Below are 18387 nucleotides of genomic sequence, written 5' to 3' on the forward strand. Positions count from 1 at the left end.
TTACCATATTGTTTTATGGCATACAGTACTGTCTTTAATTCAACTTGCTGAGTTGGCCTGTAATCTGATGAACTGCACTTTCTGCATGAAATATATACAATCCTAAACAGATAACAGACTCATTTATTACTAGAGTTACTTGTCTGTCTTTATACAAGTATGTGAAGTTTATTTGTCTGGAAGATCTGATGCTATCCATGATGTCCTTCAAGGATGCATCTGCAGTCTTCACAAATGGGTTGTCCTGTCGTCAGGCAGCCCTTCGGTCGGCCGGATTCCAAAGTCTGGGTCTGGCTTCGGCTGGTGTCGCACTTCACCCGACGTCATTGCGGCAGTTCTTCGGGTATAAAGGCATCAGCCGACGCCATTTTCCTCAGTCTTTCTTGCTGCGTGGCACCTAAAGCAGAAGCTGTTCGCAAGTGCCGGTCGGTCAGATCCAGAGATTACTACTACCGAATATTACTTCGAAGACTTCTAAAAAGCTAAGTACCCCGTTGGGGACTCTTTCTTGCCTCAGACGATGTCAGAGAAAGTGAATAACTGTTTATCTTGTGGGAAACAAATACCTCATAAAGATTTCCACTCCTACTGCATACATTGTTTAGGCCCAGACCACGACGTTGCAGCTTGTCTAGCCTGTGCTTCTTTTAACCGACGGACGCTTAGACGTCGGTCGGAGTTTGCTGAACAGATTTTCGGCTCCAATTTTGCATATATTATGCCGTCGGATCCTCCGACTTCGCAAAGTACCAAAAAACACAAAGAAAAGGACCGACACTCGCGGTCCGCGGTTTCGGCCGAAACCGCGGTTTAGCAAACCGCGAGTGTCTCGGTTTCGGCCGAAACCGAGCAAGCGGTTCTTTCTTCAGCCGAAATCATGCCTTCTACCGAGGCCTCTTCTAACCTGGTAGAAACGGCTTCTGAAATCCAACCTTCTGTTGCGGTTTCACAGGATTTATCAGATACCATTTCGCTGGATATTACTACCCCTGCGCGTGGAGCTGCTAGACCTCCTGCAGCAATGTCTATTAAGGCCTTTGCCAGGGCTAAAGCAGCCAAAGCATCAAAAACGGTGCCTGCCAAGCCCCCCTCTCTCAGGCCCAGCACCAGCTCCCATATGCTAACTTTGGCTGAGGATCTCATCTCTTTAATTCGTGGAGCCCAACCTCATCCAGACAGGGCCTCTCTCCTCCTCCAGAAAAGGCCTAGAGCAGAGCCCCTGAGCCAGTATCCACAGATGATTCCTCTGATGACTCAGAACATACAGACCCTCCTGAGGCTGCTTATTCTCCTTACGAAGACTCTGATGCTGAGGAGTCCATCCCTTCAGCCTCTCCTCCTGAGGAATTTTCCTTTGGGGAAACCTTGCATGCTATGAGGGAACAATTTCAGTGGCAGGGCCAAGATTTCTCAGACTCCAGAAAAAGGCTTATGACCTTTCTACATTTGCCACAGCATAGGCCTTTAGCTATTCCTCCAGTTCTTTCTGTTGTTGATGATGCATTTAATGATGCTTGCACTGCTCCTGATTCATTACCTCCGGCTCCTGCTAAGCCCGATAGGTTCTACAGGGTCCTCGGACACTCATCACCATTTATATAAGGCTCCTTTTGCAGATATGTTCAAGAAATGGTACATAACATACAGCAGGTTAGTAACCATTCTTTAAAATGTGGCTATGATGCGCTGGAGGCTTCCTTTAGATCAGCCATGACTGGCACAGTTATCAGGAGGCATGCATGGCTGAAAGAACAGGCATTACCAGACCATGTTAAATCAAAGCTTTTGGATGCACCTATGGACAAGGTCAGTTTATTTGGTTCCCCTGCGCAACAGGTACTAAAAAAGATGGAAGAGAAGGCAAAATCTGTACAAACAGTGAAAGATTTCTTACAAGTTCAACCTCCAAGGTTTAGCAGGAACTGGCCCTCCAAGAATTGGTCCTTTCCAGACTCCTCTAGGTCACAAAGAGGCAGGAATAGGCGCTCGAGAGGCAGAAACCAAACCAGGGGTGCCTACAGGAGACGCCAGTGGCAGGGTAACGACCAGCGAGGCACGGATGCAACCACCACCACTACAACAACTCAATCACAGTGACTTGACGGTGGCACCTCCTACCAGGGAACTATAAGCACCCTTAGGCAGAAAGCTAACCTTATTTTCAAACAAGTGGCATTGCATCACAAGAGAAAAATGGATTTTGCAAACTATAGACCAAGTTTACAGGTTCCATTTCCATACTCTACCAAGCAAAAGAGGAATGCCAAACCTGCCACCTACTCAAAGGACAGAAGCTCTAAAGCAAATATTTCAATTACTAAGAATGCGAGCTGTGGAAAAGGTACCACCTTTGGAGCAAGGAAAGGGGTTTTACTCCAGACTCTTCCTGGTACCAAGAAAAGAAAACAAATGGAGGCCTATTCTAGACCTGTCCGCTTTAAACACATTCCTCATTGTTCCAAAATTCAAAATGCTGACCCTACAGCAGCTTCTTCCCATGCTGGGCAAGGAGTCTTGGCTGGTAACTCTAGATCTCAAGGAGGCATACCTGCACGTCCCCATAAGACCAATTTGCAGAAGATACCTCAGATTTCTTGCAGGATCAGAGCATTATCAATTCTCAGCATTGCCCTTTGGCTTATCTACTGCGCCCAGAGTGTTCACGAAATGCCTGGCATCAATAATCGCTCATTGCAGACTTCAGGGGATTCAAATCTATCCCTACCTGGACGACTGCCTGATACAAGCGGACAACAAAATAAAACTAACAGAAGACCTGCAAAGAGTCATTTACCTGCTGCAAGCCCTGGGATATACAGTCAATATAAAAAAGTCAAGGCTGATTCCATCCCAAAGAATAACCTTTCTGGGTGCAGAACTGGACACATCAAATCAAATGGCATCCCTGACTGCAGAAAAGAAAGAGCAGCTTCCTCTCTACTTCTTGGCATTAACAAAGCAGAACCATCTAACTGCAAGAAAAGTGCTGCAAGCTCTAGGCTTCATGGCATCCTGCATAATACTGGTCCCTCATGCCAGGCTGCATATGAGAAAGCTACAGTGGTACCTAAAGAATTTGTGGTCTCAACACAAGCACAGCCTAGAAATCAAAATTCCAATGATTCCCTGCCTGAAGAAAGCGTTCCTATGGTGGGCTCAGGCCTGCCAATCAAACTCAGGATTGCCCTTCTGCAAAAGCCAACCAACTCAAACCATCACGACAGATGCCTCAGACCTCGGTTGGGGGGCACACATGCTGGACAGGTGCATTCAAGGCCTATGGACTCAAGACCAGCTGCACCTGCACATAAATCTAAAAGAAATGATGGCAGTAAAATTGGCAATCCAGGCCTTCAAACCTTTTCTCCAAGAAGGTCAGCTGATGATAAGGACAGACAACACCACAGTTATGTGGTACATCAACAAACAGGGAGGCACACACTCATATCCTCTATGCCGACTGGCACTGGACCTATGGGATGTGGCTCTGAGCTACAACATTCAGTTACAAGCAATTTATGTACCAGGGAAGGAAAACATTCTAGCAGACATATTAAGCAGAACTACCACAGATGCCCACGAATGGATGCTGCATCCGGACATCTTCAAAGCCATCACAAGAGAATGGGGATTACCACAAATAGACTTGTTTGCATCCCCACTCAATCACCAGCTAAAGAAATTCTGCACAAGGACGTACCACCCACTTGCTTGGAAGGTGGACTCCCTATCTTTCAGTTGGAAAAACCTGATAGCATACGCATTCCCACCACTTCCTTTGATGCACAAGGTGCTTCTGAAGATCAAAGAGGAACATCCGAGGATCATTCTGATAGCTCCAGACTGGCCAAGACAACATTGGTATCCATTGCTGAGGAGCATGTCCCGGGAACAAATATGGACACTGCCCCTGATCCCATTACTGTTAACACAGAACAACTTCAACACCCTGCATCCAAACCTGAAAACTCTGCAGCTAACTGCCTGGAACATTACATGACAACAATTAACCCAAATTTATCCCAAAGGGTTAAGGACATAATCCTGGAGGCTCGAAGACCTTCATCAAGAAAGAATTATGCAGCAAAATGGAAAAGATATCTCACTTGGAGTACTGCAAAGGGGCAAGAAGTGACACTGGTGAACATAGCCAACATCCTGGAGTACTTGGCAGAGCTCTTCCATACAGGCCTGTCCTACTCTTCCATCAAGATACATGCCTCAGCTATTTCAGCAGAATACAGCTTGGATCCTCCTGTCTTCTCGCATCCTCTGCTCAGACAGTTTCTGAGAGGAATTAAAAATGTGAAACCTCCCGGAAACCTCCATTACCAGCATGGGACTTGAACTTTGTGCTAGAAAAATTGACACTTCCCCCCTTCGAACCAGCAGCAACAGCAGAATTACAATACTTATCCTGGAAGACTGCATTCCTGCTGGCAATAACTTCAGCAAGAAGGGTCTCTGAACTACAGGCATTAATGGCAGTGCAACCCTTCCTGATCTTCCATCAAGATAGAGTGTCCATGAGAACAAATCCTACATTTATGCCTAAGGTGGTATCCAGAGTCTCTTTAAATCAGGCTATCCACCTTCCTACATTCTTCCCCAACCCACAGAACAGGGGAGAAAGGCTACTACATACCTTGGATGTGCATAGACAATTACGCTACTACCTGGACAGGACAAAAACTAATAGAAAAACTGACCAGCTTCTGGTAGCATATGCAACAGGGAAGGAAGGAAAACCAATTTCAAAACAGACAATCTCCAAATGGATAGGAAATTAATCTCCAAATGGATAGGAAATTGCATTAGATTTTGTTACTCCTATCATGGAAAGAAAACTCCAGAGAACATCAGGCCTCACTCCACAAGGGCTACAGCCACTACCACAGCTTTCTTACGAGGAGTGGCTACCAAGGACATTATAGAGGCTGCTACTTGGACCTCCGTGCATACATTTGCCAAGCATTATAACTTACCTTTATACTCTAGATCCCGAGCTGGTTTTGCCACTGCTGTGTTGCAAGGGATCCTAACTACACTATAATCTCTACTCATTCCTCCTCCCCTAGTTTAGCTATGGTATTCTACTCATTTATGAAGACTGCAGATGCATCCTTGAAGGACATAGTACAGTTTTGTACCTACCATAAATGTAGATGTCCGATAGGAATGCATCTGCAGTCAGGATTACCCTCCCTCCTTCCCCTCTGAGGTACTCCTAGGGTATTTGCCAACCTTCAGCTAGCTTGGGGGGGATCTATTATGGTGTATTTGTTTGTATATATGTACATACATGCTTATTTTGTGTGTTTGCTCTCTACTATTTGGAAACTTTGGCATTTATCCAAATTTAGCCATCCAAGAGGGCACCTGGCATCTGGGGCAAGAAACACTGAGGAAAATGGCGTCGGCTGATGCCTTTATACCCGAAGAACTGCCGCAATGACGTCGGGTGAAGTGCGACACCAGCCGAAGCCAGACCCAGACTTTGGAATCCGGCCGACCGAAGGGCTGCCTGATGACAGGACAACCCATTTGTGAAGACTGCAGATGCATTCCTATCGGACATCTACATTTATGGTAGGTACAAAACTGTACTTTGTTATTCATCACAAATTGGTCTTGGATCTGTCCTCTGATCAGAACCAGTCATTTCTCAGACAGATCCAGAGCTCAAGCTCTTCCCCTTCCCATAATCCCTTGCTACCTTCTAACCCTCAGATCTTGTTTCCCACCGAAACACAGGCTCAGGCTACCAGTTACCAGATAAGTGCTTATTTTTCTTGGGGTTTTGTTGCTCTTTATAAGTTACATTTCTCTCCTTGTAGTTTAGTTAGATTACCTCCCCTCCCAATTTCTAAATTCTTAAATTTAGTTAAGACGCCCCCCCCCCCCAAACCTCTGGTGTCTACTGCTTCCTGCCCTTTTTTCTGTAGAGTAGTCCAAAAAAAAATTCTCTCTATCCCTTCTTTTTTTTCTGGGGTAAGTCTATTTACAGCTGGTACATGTGTGTCTGCGTGTGTGTAGCATGGCTGAAAAACCCTCTGGGTTTAAAAGATGTTCGTGTGGTCGGAAGATGCCGTATTCCAACTTGCATGAGGAGTGTCTCTATTGCTTGGATTCAGCACACCTGGAGGTTGAATGCTACATTTCTGCTGCATTCAACACCAGGGCCCTAGTGGAGTGCCGCAATAAGCTTTTATTAAAGGACTTGGCTCAGGGTGGTCCCTAGTGGAGTGCCGCAATAAGCTTTTATTAAAGGACTTGGCTCAGGGTGGTCCCTATTGGAGTGCCGCAATAAGCTTTTATTAAAGGACTTGGCTCAGGGTGGTCCTCTGCCCTCAGACTCCCCCCTCCAAACCCTCACAGGAGCTGAAGAAGAGGCCTCCTCCTCCCTCGGGGGGGGGGTGTCATCTTCTTTTCCTAACAAGCCGAGGCTCTTGAATCAAAGATCCCCAGATCAGAGTCCAGCCTCTTCAACTTTGGATCAGAGATCTGCCGTTCCCAAGATCCTCGGATCAAACCCCTTGGAGCCAAGGCATTGGCAGAGTGGAGGCCTTCAGATCCAAGTAGGCATAAGCTGACCCAGATCTGACCAGTTTGTCAGATCCATCCAGCACACCATCCAAACCTTCAGATCCAATTAGACTTTTGTATCCGATAGCATTGTCGGATCCCATTGTGATCTCAGCCCTCCAGGAAGTCAGATCAAACTCATCGGAGTAGATCCCCTTTTCAAGACCATACGACTGTGGGATCCACGGTCAGATTCCCAGTAAGATCTGGCCAGTCGTCAGCTTCAAGATCCTCCAGAATTCTCCTGCCATCTGACATGGATAGGATGATGAGTTTCCTCAAGGTCCAGATCAAGTTGGGCTTGCTGCCGTCCCCTGCCCATGTGGCTAGGGGGCCCTCCCCATCTGCAGGACTCCACTCTCCTCTTCCAATCCAACAGGTTTTGGAATTTCAGGACCAGGCAGTTTCTAGTGAGAGGCTGACGGTGTTGGGCATTCCCACCCTCTCGACACCATCAGGGTGTGCCTTGCCTCTGAGGGGTCAGTGCGAGTTTCCTGGGGTGAGTCTAGGTCTGGATTTTTCAGCCTGTTCTTTTCCCTTGGGGGCTTTGGCTCTGGACAGCTCTGGGCAGATATCGTCAAGGAGCTTCGGTGCTGCTTCTGGGTCCTTTCTTCCTTCCCAAATGGCCCCAGCTGCTGGGGGAGAGCTTTGTCCAGCCTGTCGTCCTTCTGGGCAGTAAAGGAGACCTTCTCCAGTCTTGTAGTTACCTCTCCTCCTTCTCTTGGTCCTCCCCCAGCCCCTCTCTGGTTTGGGTGCTGGGGCCTCTTCATCCATCTAGGATTAGCCCTCCTGTGAGCACCTTCAGACGGGCACTGCCCCACTTGGGGTATCAGTCTCTTCAGAGTCCTCCCCTTAGTCCACCATTGAGGAACCCCCTCAGAAGAAATTGTATAAGAGGAGACACTTGGACTCCCCCAGAGTCCCTCACAGAGGATGTGGATTTCTAAGAGGGAGGGTTCTCCCAGACTTCTACCAGAGAAAGTTTCCTTCGGGGATATCCTCAAAGTTCAGAGGTGGATGGTCTTCTCCAATTCCATCTTCGGAAGAGTCCATGTTCAGGAAGGTCTTCTGGATGGGCCCATCTTTTTACCTCGATCCCCCCCTCCCCGCTGGTGAGCTTATGGACCTTATTTCCAGCAGGGCTTGGAAGGAGTTGGACATGGTGGAATCTGTGCCTGAGAAAGCAGACAAATTCCTCAGTCCTCCCAAGGATAGGTCTTTTTGGAGCAAAGGGGTCCCCGTTGATGCCATCATGGTGGCTGCTGCTGCTAAGAAGGAGTTAGCTGAGCAAAGCTCCTCAGTCCATCCCCTGAACAGGGAGTCCTGGATGATCGACCGTTTCAGAAAGAGTGTTTGCCAGAGTCACTTTTGGTCTGAGAGCAACTACTTACTTGGCCAATTTTACCCGACTTTAGAGGTATTTGGTTTCGGAGCTTACCTCTTCCCTGTCAGAGTTGTTGCCTTTGGAGAGCCTCAAATTAGTCTCTCTGAGACTGTCTACTCTAACATCCTTGGCTAATACTTCAATGAGGCTGATCTTCAGTACTATGGACGGAGGCCACCTCTCAAGTGGCAGGCACCAGAATTGCTATCCCACAGCATGCCTGGCTTTGCAGAACCCTTTAATACATCTTTCACCAACAACCCCTTGTGATGGCTCCAGATTGCTTGGACCCTCTGTTAAGGAAACCTTAACCTGCAATGAGCAGGAAGGCAAGACTCTTTCCCCGATAGGGATCAAGTTTTCTACTCCCCAGCGGTCCTTTTCTCAAGCCCCAGAGGTGCAGTAAGAAAGTTTGGCTCAGGAGGACTCAGTCTTCCCTTTAAGATGCTCCCCAGGAATCCTTTTCTTCAGGCTGGGGCATTCAATGGCAGATACCACCCAAGGGGCAGAGAGGGTCCACAGAATCAGGGCTCCTTGGAACCCTTCTCGGAAAAGCCCTTCCCGTGCTCCTGAGACACTGGCCCAACTGTCCTGCCTCAGAGGCAGTTGGAGGTCGACTCTCCCTTCACCCATTAGCCTGGACAAGTCTCACCTCCGATCAGTGAGTGCTATAAATTTATTTCCAGGGTTTACTCCATTCCCTTCCCCCAGCCCCCTCCAATTTGGAAATTTCTCCCAGATGTACCACCCTGCCAAAGGGAGTTGGTCTATCTCGAGGTGCAAGAACTCCTTCAAAAAAGATCCATTCAAGAGGTCCCAACAGGACATGGAGAATCCAGAGTTTGCTCTTCATTCTTTTTACTGCCAAAGAAGACAGGGGACCTGCGTCTGATTCTGGACTTCAGCGACCTATATCTGTCCATCAAGAAGTCAAAGTTCCAGCTGTTCACTGTTGAGTCCGTTCTGCCTCTCTTGGGCAAGAATGATTGGATGTGTTCAGTGGATCTGAAGGATACATACCATCACATAAAGATCAACAGCCACTCCAGGAGACACTTAGGCTTTCGGTTAGGGGCTAATTATTACCAGTTCAGAGCCCTGCTCTTTGGACTCGCCACAGCTCCCCAGGTATTACCAAATGTATGGCAGTGGTGGCAGCTCCACTCTAGCTGGAAGGTTTCCAGGTTTCTCCGTACCTGGATGATGATTGGCTCCTCACATGAGGCATCGACTATCACTGGCCACCAGGTATGTCCTCAGCCTTTTCCAGCATTTAGCATTACAGTGAATCTTCCCAAGTCCAAGCTTGTTACAAGCCAAAACCTGGAGTGCATTGAGGTCCAGCTGAACATGGTATTGGAGACTGCAGCATTGCCTTCCCACAGTGTCCAATTCATTTGAGATCAGGTTTTTATTTTGCTGGAGTTGTTGCGCCCATTGGCTTACTTGATTCTCCAAGCATTAGGTTCGATGGCGGTTGACATTTAGTTGGTGACTCTCTCCAGGTATCACATGCGAGTTCTGTCTCAGCAGCCCATGTCCATGACTATAAAGTTGACTCACGTGTGCAGGAATCATCTTGCTTGGTGGCTTCAGTCTCAGTACCTTTTTCTAGGCAGGCCATTTTGTCTTCCCCTGCCCGAGGCCATGGTGACCACTGACGCCTCCCTGTTGGGGTGGGGGCATTTCCAGGGCAGGACAGTTCAAGCCACATGGTCCCCCACAGAAACCAAATTGCACATAAACATCCTAGAGACGAGAGCAAGTCCATCTAATGTTGCAAGCCTTTCTGGAGTGCCTCTCTCTGGGGACTATAGCAATTCAGATGGACAGCTTGGCAGTTGTGTGGTATATCGACAAGCAATGGGGAACACAGTCTTATCCTCTGTGCAGAGAGGTTGTGAGGGTGTGTGAATGGGCGATGTCTTCATGCGCTTTCTTCTTGCAGCACATATACTTGGGAGTTTCAGCGTGTTGACCGACAGACTCAGCATGTCCATCTTGAGTCCTCACAAGTGGTCCCTGAATCCGTCAGTGGCAAGGCAAATCTTTGACCATTTGGGGGTCACCTTTGGGGTCATCTTTGCTGCGATCTTTTTACCTCCCCATTCAACCACAAATGCAGCAATTACTTTGTCTTGATCCCCCCATCAGGGGACTCACCCGGGGACGCTCTAGTTTACGATTGACATCTGGGTCTCTTCTGTGCTTACCCTCCTATTCCCCTAATACCCAAAGCCCTTCAGAAAGCTCAGAGCCTGAACACCCCTCTTATCCTCATTGCCCCTTTCTGGCCTCGTCAGGTGTGGTTCTCCTTCCTGAGGTCTCATCTGAAGTAACCATTTTGGATACTGGTTCCCATTCCGAATCTTATTTCCCGTCCTCGGAGACTTCCACTTCCCAATTCAGTTTTAATTTTAATTTAACATTTGTTAACTAGGAAAAGCCGACTTGGAACAAAGCCAGTTTTCAGCAGAGGCCCGGGGAGAAATGCTCCAGATGCATGTCTTTGTAATGGAGTTAGTCTCTGGACCCTTCGTCTAACCCCATGGTTTCTTCAATTCCAGTAATCTTTTCGCAGTCTAGGCTTCCTTCCCCAGTGAGAAGCATTATTTTGGTTTCTCAAAAACTGTCTGTGAAGAGTGTGTATTCCAGTAACTGGAAAAGGTTTTCCATTTCGGCCAAACAAAATCTGGATCCTTTCTCAGCCCCTATTCCTGATATTTTGCTCTTATCTTCCCTTTTTCAGGATGGGGTGAGTTTTTCTACTATTAGGTTCCAGTTAGTGTCATCTCCAATTTCCATATTAGCAATGAATCCACCTATTCTTCCAAACTGTGTCTGAAAGGGTTTTTTTCTCCTTAGACTTCCTATTAAGGATTCATTCCTGCCATGCGATTTGACCTTGGTGCTGCAGTCCCTAAAACAAAAAAAAACATTTGAACCAGCTGGTTCATTCAGTTCCTTTCCTGTAAGATGGCCTTTTTAGTGGCCATTACTTCAGCTAAGAGGGTCTCAGAATACCGGGCTTTGTGCATTTAAGCCTCTGTTCATGATCCTCCAATAAGGACAAGGGTGTCTCTTAGAAGAAATCCTTCTTTCCTTCGTAAAGTGACATCTGAAGCTAATCTCAATCAATAGATTCATCTACTGGTCTTCTTCCCTAATTATTCTAATAAGGGAGACCATATCTTACATTATTTAGATGTCCACAGATAATTACATTTTTATCTAAAAAGGATGGAGGAGTTTAGAAAGTCAGATCTAACGCTATGTAGCCTTCTCTCTAAACAGAAAGGACCAGACAGTCTCCATAGTGACTGTTTCCAGGTGGCTTGCTAGTCATATCTCCTCCATTTATGCTAGTAGGCATTTAGATTTATCCAGACCAGCTAAGGCCCATTCTACTAGGTCTGTTGCTACATAATCTGCCTTTTTGGCTAGACTTTTCCTTGATGAAATTTGTGCTGCTGCAACTTGGTCTAATCTACATACCTTTATTTCACACTACAAATTGGACTTGGGATCTAGGAGCAGGGCTTCCTTTGTTTCCTCCGTGCTCCGGCATATTCTTCCTTGAGGCCACCCAGGATACATAGTAGCTGGGGGCTCTGACCCATCAGTGATGAATAATGACACGAATAGCATCAGATAAACAGTTACGTCCTTACCGTAACTTAGCATCTGTGCTATTCAGTGTCATTATTCATCACATTCCCACCCTCCTTTCCCCCTTCCTTCTCTGGTTTCTGGTGAGACTGCATTGGCTTTTATTGTGTGGAAACATTTTTGGCCTTCTATTACAGTTGTTTCTGCATTTCTACTAATTTAGCAAACTATATCTGAGGGTTAGAAGGTAGCAAGTGATTATGGGAGGGGGGGTGGGGCTTGATTTCTGTATCTGTCTGAGAAGTTGCCGGCTCGAATCTGCAGTCAGATCCAAGACCCATCTGTGATGAATAATGACACTGGATAGCACAGATACTAAGTTATGGTAGGTACATAACTTTTTTAATTGCAAGCTCTACACATTTATTACTAGAGTTTAACTTATCCAATTATGGAACTTTACTTGTCTGTCCTTTTATACAAGTATAATATAGAAGTTAAACCTGTGGCTTTAATGACCCATAATGTGTATGATGCACTCTTTTCATGCATGGGATCTGAACTTCTGAGGTCTCATCTGAAGTAACCGTTTTGGACTGTACTGTCATTTCTAAAATATAGCATTGACTTTAAATTTTGCATTCTGCAAACTAGCAAAAACATAATTTAATATCTGTGAATGCTTTTTTGTCTCTGTATCAAGATATTACTTATGCATTGCAACACTTTACTGCCATAGTACAAAGGTTGTAATGTCTGCTAAACAAAACAATAACACAAAAAAATTAATTTGCCAGATCTGTAACTGTAAACCCTTTGTTCTGCGAATTAACCTGTCATTTCTGGTGTACCCTACACAACATAAATGCTTACTGTTACCATTTTTTCTCACTGGCCACTCTCAGTACATCATTCTAAGCACTTCAGCTGTCAGCTGAACTCAAATTTTTTTGATCTTTAACCCGTAAATCTGCGTGTTCCAGTCATAATCAGTTTTTTTAAATTCTGTACATTTGCACAGTCTACTGCATACAGATTCTTACAAGTGTCATCTGTATGAACTACTGTACATTCTGTAGCATTTTTATTTTTCCACAAAGTCTTGTTACTGAAGTCTAAAACAACATACAACTTTGACATGTCCATACCTAGTACAAAGCTGTTACGCTTCAGACTGTTAGTTGCTGTAATCTTTGACCCTTTAAATCCTAACAAAACTGCATTTGTGTCCTCTAATAAAGGTTTGTTTGTAACTGAAGTTGATTTGTCTGTATTGATAAGTACACTATTCCATAATTTTTCTGTAAACAATGAAATATTTTCATTTCTTTCAGCCTTAATGACAGATAAATGCTCAGGTTTGGTGCTGGACTGCCGCACCATTTATAGATAAGTTAAAAATCCTTTTTTATAGAACTAGCAGCAACACTAATTTAAGCTATGGTGTGCTTTCATTTTTTTACTTTGCTCTGAAATCTGTACATCATTTACTTTATCCAGACTGATCAAAATCTGCACTCTGTTCCCTCTTATTCTCCGTGAGTGCACTGGTTTGTGTAAACAACAAACTAGAATTGATTACATTGTGAATATCTGTATTTGAAATAATGTGAACTTGAGACATTGCCTGCATGTTACTTATGTTGACTGTGACGTCTGCATGACCATTACTACAACTTAATTCTGCACTTTGAATTACATGTATAGCATAATTTATTATATTCTGAACATTTGTAGTTGAAATTGTACTATAACATAACTCTGTATCTTGAATTACATGTGCTGTAGCATTTGCATTGATGTTTGAAGTCTGTAAACAAGAATTACTGACAGAAGCTGACTAATTCTGCGAATCATGAGATAGTGGGCCTGTTGCAGTATGCTTCTGTGATTTAACCCTTTTGCATCTGGAAAGATGCACAGTTTTTAAACCAACAAGCTTTAACTTTAAGTGAACATTTCTGGAACACAGGTTTTAGACTGCTTTACCCAATTTTTAACTTTAAACCAAAAATTTTCTAGTCTTTTAACTGTAGAAGGATTAATGGACATGTTTATACAAAAGGTATGCACGTGACTTTTACTGATGTATTTAAACTTTTGTGAGGTTTCTTAGCTAAAAAGTGCATAATAAACCCTTGCATAACTTTGATTCTGGAAGAATGTGTTCTGTCATCTGCAGCTTTTTAAACGTTTACTTGCTTCTTGGCTGTGGGACGTTACACTAGAAACTTGAAACTTTGTTGGGGATGGTTAACTGGATAATGTCTTATGTTCTGAAGGAACGCTGCTGAAAGATTATAGATTTTCTGAAATAGTCCTGGTCTGTTGATATTTTTTAGGCTTTTCCTGAAATAGTGTTTAAACACTGGTGCTCTGCAGTTTGTTTAATAGCTGTGCTGTGGCGGTCAAGTTTACATTTGGAATGTCAGTGCTTTCTTACCACAAAGTCTGCTCTGTAAGGAGTAACTGTAGTGTCTTCAGCTGTGGCTTTATTCTGTATGGAGGTTACAGTCGCCCATCTGGAAAAACACTGGTGTGCTGCTGAAATATCTGATGTTAAGTTGTCTATCTCACCTTCATTTTTGCTGGTCGGGTCGGCTCCAACTCAGCCATCTTCAAAAGCTCGAGAGCTGCCTACTGGCTCGAGGCACCCCCTATATCCCATGATGCCTGGCGCTAGATGCCCAGATCTCGTTTGCCGCTTCTACTGCGAGGTTGCTTTTGCTGGCTCAGGTCATATTTTTCCATTTCGTTGTTAGTATATGTATAAAAATTTATATTGTAGTTAGTGTTTACAATAGTTATAGTAGTTATAGTTATCTATTTGTAATTTAGTCTCCTTCCTTGGAACTTGTTTTTATTTTTTTGTTAGAGAGTTTCCTTTCCCCCCTCCCCCTTTTGTTTTCTTCAAGGTAGCCATTTTTTTGTTAGAGGCTAATCCTTGTTCTTCATATTTATTATGTAGTTTGTTTTATTAGAAATTGTTATAGTTCAGTAGGTTTATTTACCTTTCCTTAGATAATAGGTGTGTGTGCTGTTAGGGTGTGGTAACTTGTGTTGAGTGCGTGTGTTTTTTACTAGTTAGCTACTTCCCTGCTGTTGCTTTTTCTTTGTGATTAATATTTGCTTTTTACAGGAATGTCTAAAGATACGAAAGTATCTGGATTCAAGAAGTGTGACTCATGCTGTCAGAAGATGTCACTGACAGATGGTCACACTTCTTGTGTCTACTGTTCGGGCGCCCTACACTTGCAGGACTCTTGTTCGGTGTACCATGCCTTTAGTCCAAGAGTCCTGCAGGAGCGTAGGAATAAACAAATCCTTAGGGGTTTGCTCAAACCTGAAGGGTCAACCGGCTAAGGCTCAGCCAGTTAAACCCTCTAAGCCAACAAAGCCGTCGGCTCCCAATTTGGAGCAGTCGTCGGGTGTGGTGTCTGCTTCAACTTCGGTTCCAGCTGGAACCAAAGTACCTGTCTCCCAGTCGGCCCCGACTCTGGTGTCGAAACCATCAGGGAGCCGAAAACGCTCTAGATCTCCATCCCTAGAGTCGATGCATTCTGCTTCGGGGTCACCTCTGTTACAGTTGGAGCAAAGTCACTGATCCCACTCTTCTTGTTCTTCTAGACTATCTGATCACGATTTGGAAAGAGTGGTGAGCAGGCTTCTAAAATCCCAAGCCCTGGCTAAAATGTTATCCAGCCCCCCTCATCAGGGTTCGGCTCCGCCTGTCTCTGCAGTAGTTCCTCCTTCGACTTACCCCTTGAGTTCGGAGCCGGAGCTTGTTGGTGTTTGGATTGTGGAACCGTTGATGCTGATACCTACCCTTTTGGTTCCGTTGTCGGCTCCGATCGCTTCCATGGTGCCGTCCTTGGAGGAATCTGGGCGCCGGGACTCCCTCATCAGCTCCAAGGGGGCGAGTGGCATCGGACCCTTGTCCGACCCCATTCTCCCTCTCGGAGCTTCGACGCAGGTGAGTTCGGCTCCTACATCGGCTTCGGAGCCGTCTCTCTCAGTGCCGGGAAGGATTCCGGTCTCTTTGGAGCTGGAGCCTTCTCCGCTATCGGGAAGGGGCGCCTTCGAGGTCATGAGGAGTGTGCTGACCTCTGAGTCAGCCCCACGATTGGCCTCATCGTCTCCTCCCCCCATAGTGCCTGCGTCTGCCTCTGCCCCTCCTAATGACCCCAAGCGTGGGGAACAAGCGCTCCAGGGCACCCCATTGGGTGTATCTTCTCTTCCGAGGCCTCCCCTGGTCATTCAGAGGAACCCCCTCGAAAGAGGAAATGCAAGAGGAAGCATGTTGACTCCCCTGAGTCTGTCACTTCAGATACCGACTTAGAGGATTCGGAAGGGTCCCAGAGAACCCCATCTGAAGATGTCTCTTTCCCAGACGTCCTTGAGATTCTTGGGCAGAGGGGGAACTGGACTACCCTTAACCCTTCTGAGGATGAGTCTGTATTCCTGGACGCATTTGGTTCCCAACCCTCCACCTCCTGGGTGTCTCCACCTTTCGATCCACTGATGTCGGTGGTGGCTCGGAAGGCGTGGTCAGCCAAAGACACAGTGGAACCAACCCCCCGAAGACCCACAAAATTTATTACTGTACCACACGACAAGCAATTTCTGATAAAGGGTGTTCCCGTTGATGCCGTGGTGGTAGCGGCCACAAAAAAGGAGTTGGCTGAAACTTGTTAGTCTGTCCATCCCCCTAATAAGGAATCTAGGACGATGGACAGATACGGGAAGTGGATGTTTTCCTCAGCGACCTTCTCCATGAGGTCACTGAACTACTTGTGCCACATTACCAGCCTTCAAAGGGATCTCCTTAAAGAGCTAGGAGATACCCTTCAAGATCCATCAGCTGTGGGGGGCCCAGGCTAAGGTTGCCTCCCAGCTGGTGACTCTTAATTCGGTAGTAAACTCCTCCATGCGGCTCATATCTTATGCAGCTGATGGTGCGAGTAGGGCCGCAGGTACAGGCATGGCCTTGAGGAGGTATACTTGGATGCGGCTATGTAACTTTGTGGAACCCTTCAAGGCATCTTTCACCAACACCTCCTTTGATGGTTCTGCTCTTTTTGGACCACAGGTGAAGGATACCCTTACTAGGTGTGAACAGGAAGGCAAGACTCTCTCTGCTGTTGGAGTCTGTTTTTCCACTCCTCCTAGACCGTATCCCAAAGGTCAGAAGAGTGGGAAGATGTGGTTCTGGAAAACCCAGGGAGCCGTGCTTGACACACGTGGTGAGTTTCCTTCCAGGGGCAGAGGAGGGAACAACAATAGACGCCGCCCTCGGGGCAGAGGGGTCCGCAAAATCAGGGCAACAGAGAAGCTTTCTCTGACAAAGCCCTTCCAGCATCCCTGAGGTGCTGCCTGGCTGTCCACCTTCGGAGGCAGTCGGGGGAAGATTGTCGCTGTACCCTAAAGCCTGGCAAAGTATAACACAAGACAAATAGGTACTGTCTATCATATCCGGAGGCTACAAAATCCCCTTTTGCACCCCTTACATTCCCAACAAATCCCTTCCAGATGCTCCACCCAATCTAAGGGATCAAGCAGTAAGAAATATCAAAACTGCTAAGAAAAAGCCATCCAACCAGTCCAAGCAGACCAGCAAGGATCCGGAATTTACTCGAGGTTCTTTCTGGTACCAAAAAAGACAGGGGACTGGAGACCTATTCTGGATCATAGCAGACTGAATAGGTCTGTTCAAAGAACAAAGTTCCGGATGGTCATGCTACAGTCCATTTTACCCTTTCTGGGTCAGGACAATTGGATGTGCTCCATAGATCTTCAGGATGCGTACTACCATATCAAAACAGACAGACAATCCAGAAGATTCCTCCGCTTCCGGCTGGGAGCCAGTCATTATCAGTTCAGAGCTCTGCCCTTTGGTCTCACCACAGCCCCCAGGGTGTTCAAATGTTTGGCAGTAGTTACCGCTCACCTGAGACGGCAAGGATTCCAGCTGTTTCCATATCTAAACAACTGGCTCCTTACTGCTACCACCAGACATCACCTGCTGCGTGCCAGAGACTACACCATCCAAACTTGTTCCAAATTAGGCATCACAATAAATTTCGAAAAGTCTGCTTAGTCGCCTTGTCAATCTATTACCTTTATAGGCGCAAACTTAAATACAAAGGACATGTCAGTGAAACTTCCATTAGACAGAATCTTAGACATTCGCCGACATGTGCAGGTCCTATTAGGATGCAAGAAAATTCAGGACAGATTCGTCCTAAAAACATTGGGTCTCATGGCAGCGGCTATCATACTAAGTCCCCCTTGCTCGTTTTCACATGAGGATTCTTCAGTGGATGCTGTTCACCCAATGGTCTTTCCAGCAACTTCCAATGTCTCACATAATGACCACACAGACATGCAAAAACCAACTTGCTTAGTGGATGGTTTCCCCATCAGTACCCCAGGGCAGACCATTTGCTCTTCCTCCCCCAGTGGCTACTGTGACCATGGATGCCTCCCTGATCGGGTGGGGGAGGGGGCATTTTCAGGGCAGAACAGTCCAAGGCACCTGGCAGCCTCACGAGTACCATCTGCATATCAATGTCTTGGATATGAGGGCCGTGCTTTTGGCATTGCAAGCTCTTCAGAACTCTCTTCCCACCGGGACCATTGCAATTCAAACAGACAATATGTCGGTAGTGTGGTACATCAACAAGCAGGGTGGAACCAAGTCCTACCCCCTATGTCGAGAAGCTCTCAGACCCTGGCAGTGGGCGATCTCTTCCCAATGGTTTCTGATAGCAGCGCACATCCCTGGGAAGTCCAACGTTATAGCGGACAGG

The 18387-nt window shown here is 46.1% G+C and overlaps 1 protein-coding gene across 1 annotated transcript in view; it reads left to right on the plus strand.

Annotated features, from left to right (window-relative positions):
* Window positions 1-18387, plus strand: part of DGAT1 (diacylglycerol O-acyltransferase 1) — a gene marked incomplete in the record, with an annotated part of 1335127 nt that overhangs the window by 1067179 nt on the left and 249561 nt on the right.

Source organism: Protopterus annectens, chromosome 3.part1 (assembly GCF_019279795.1).
Source record: "Protopterus annectens isolate FY-2018-M chromosome 3.part1, PAN1.0, whole genome shotgun sequence".
Lineage (NCBI taxonomy): Eukaryota > Metazoa > Chordata > Ceratodontiformes > Protopteridae > Protopterus > Protopterus annectens.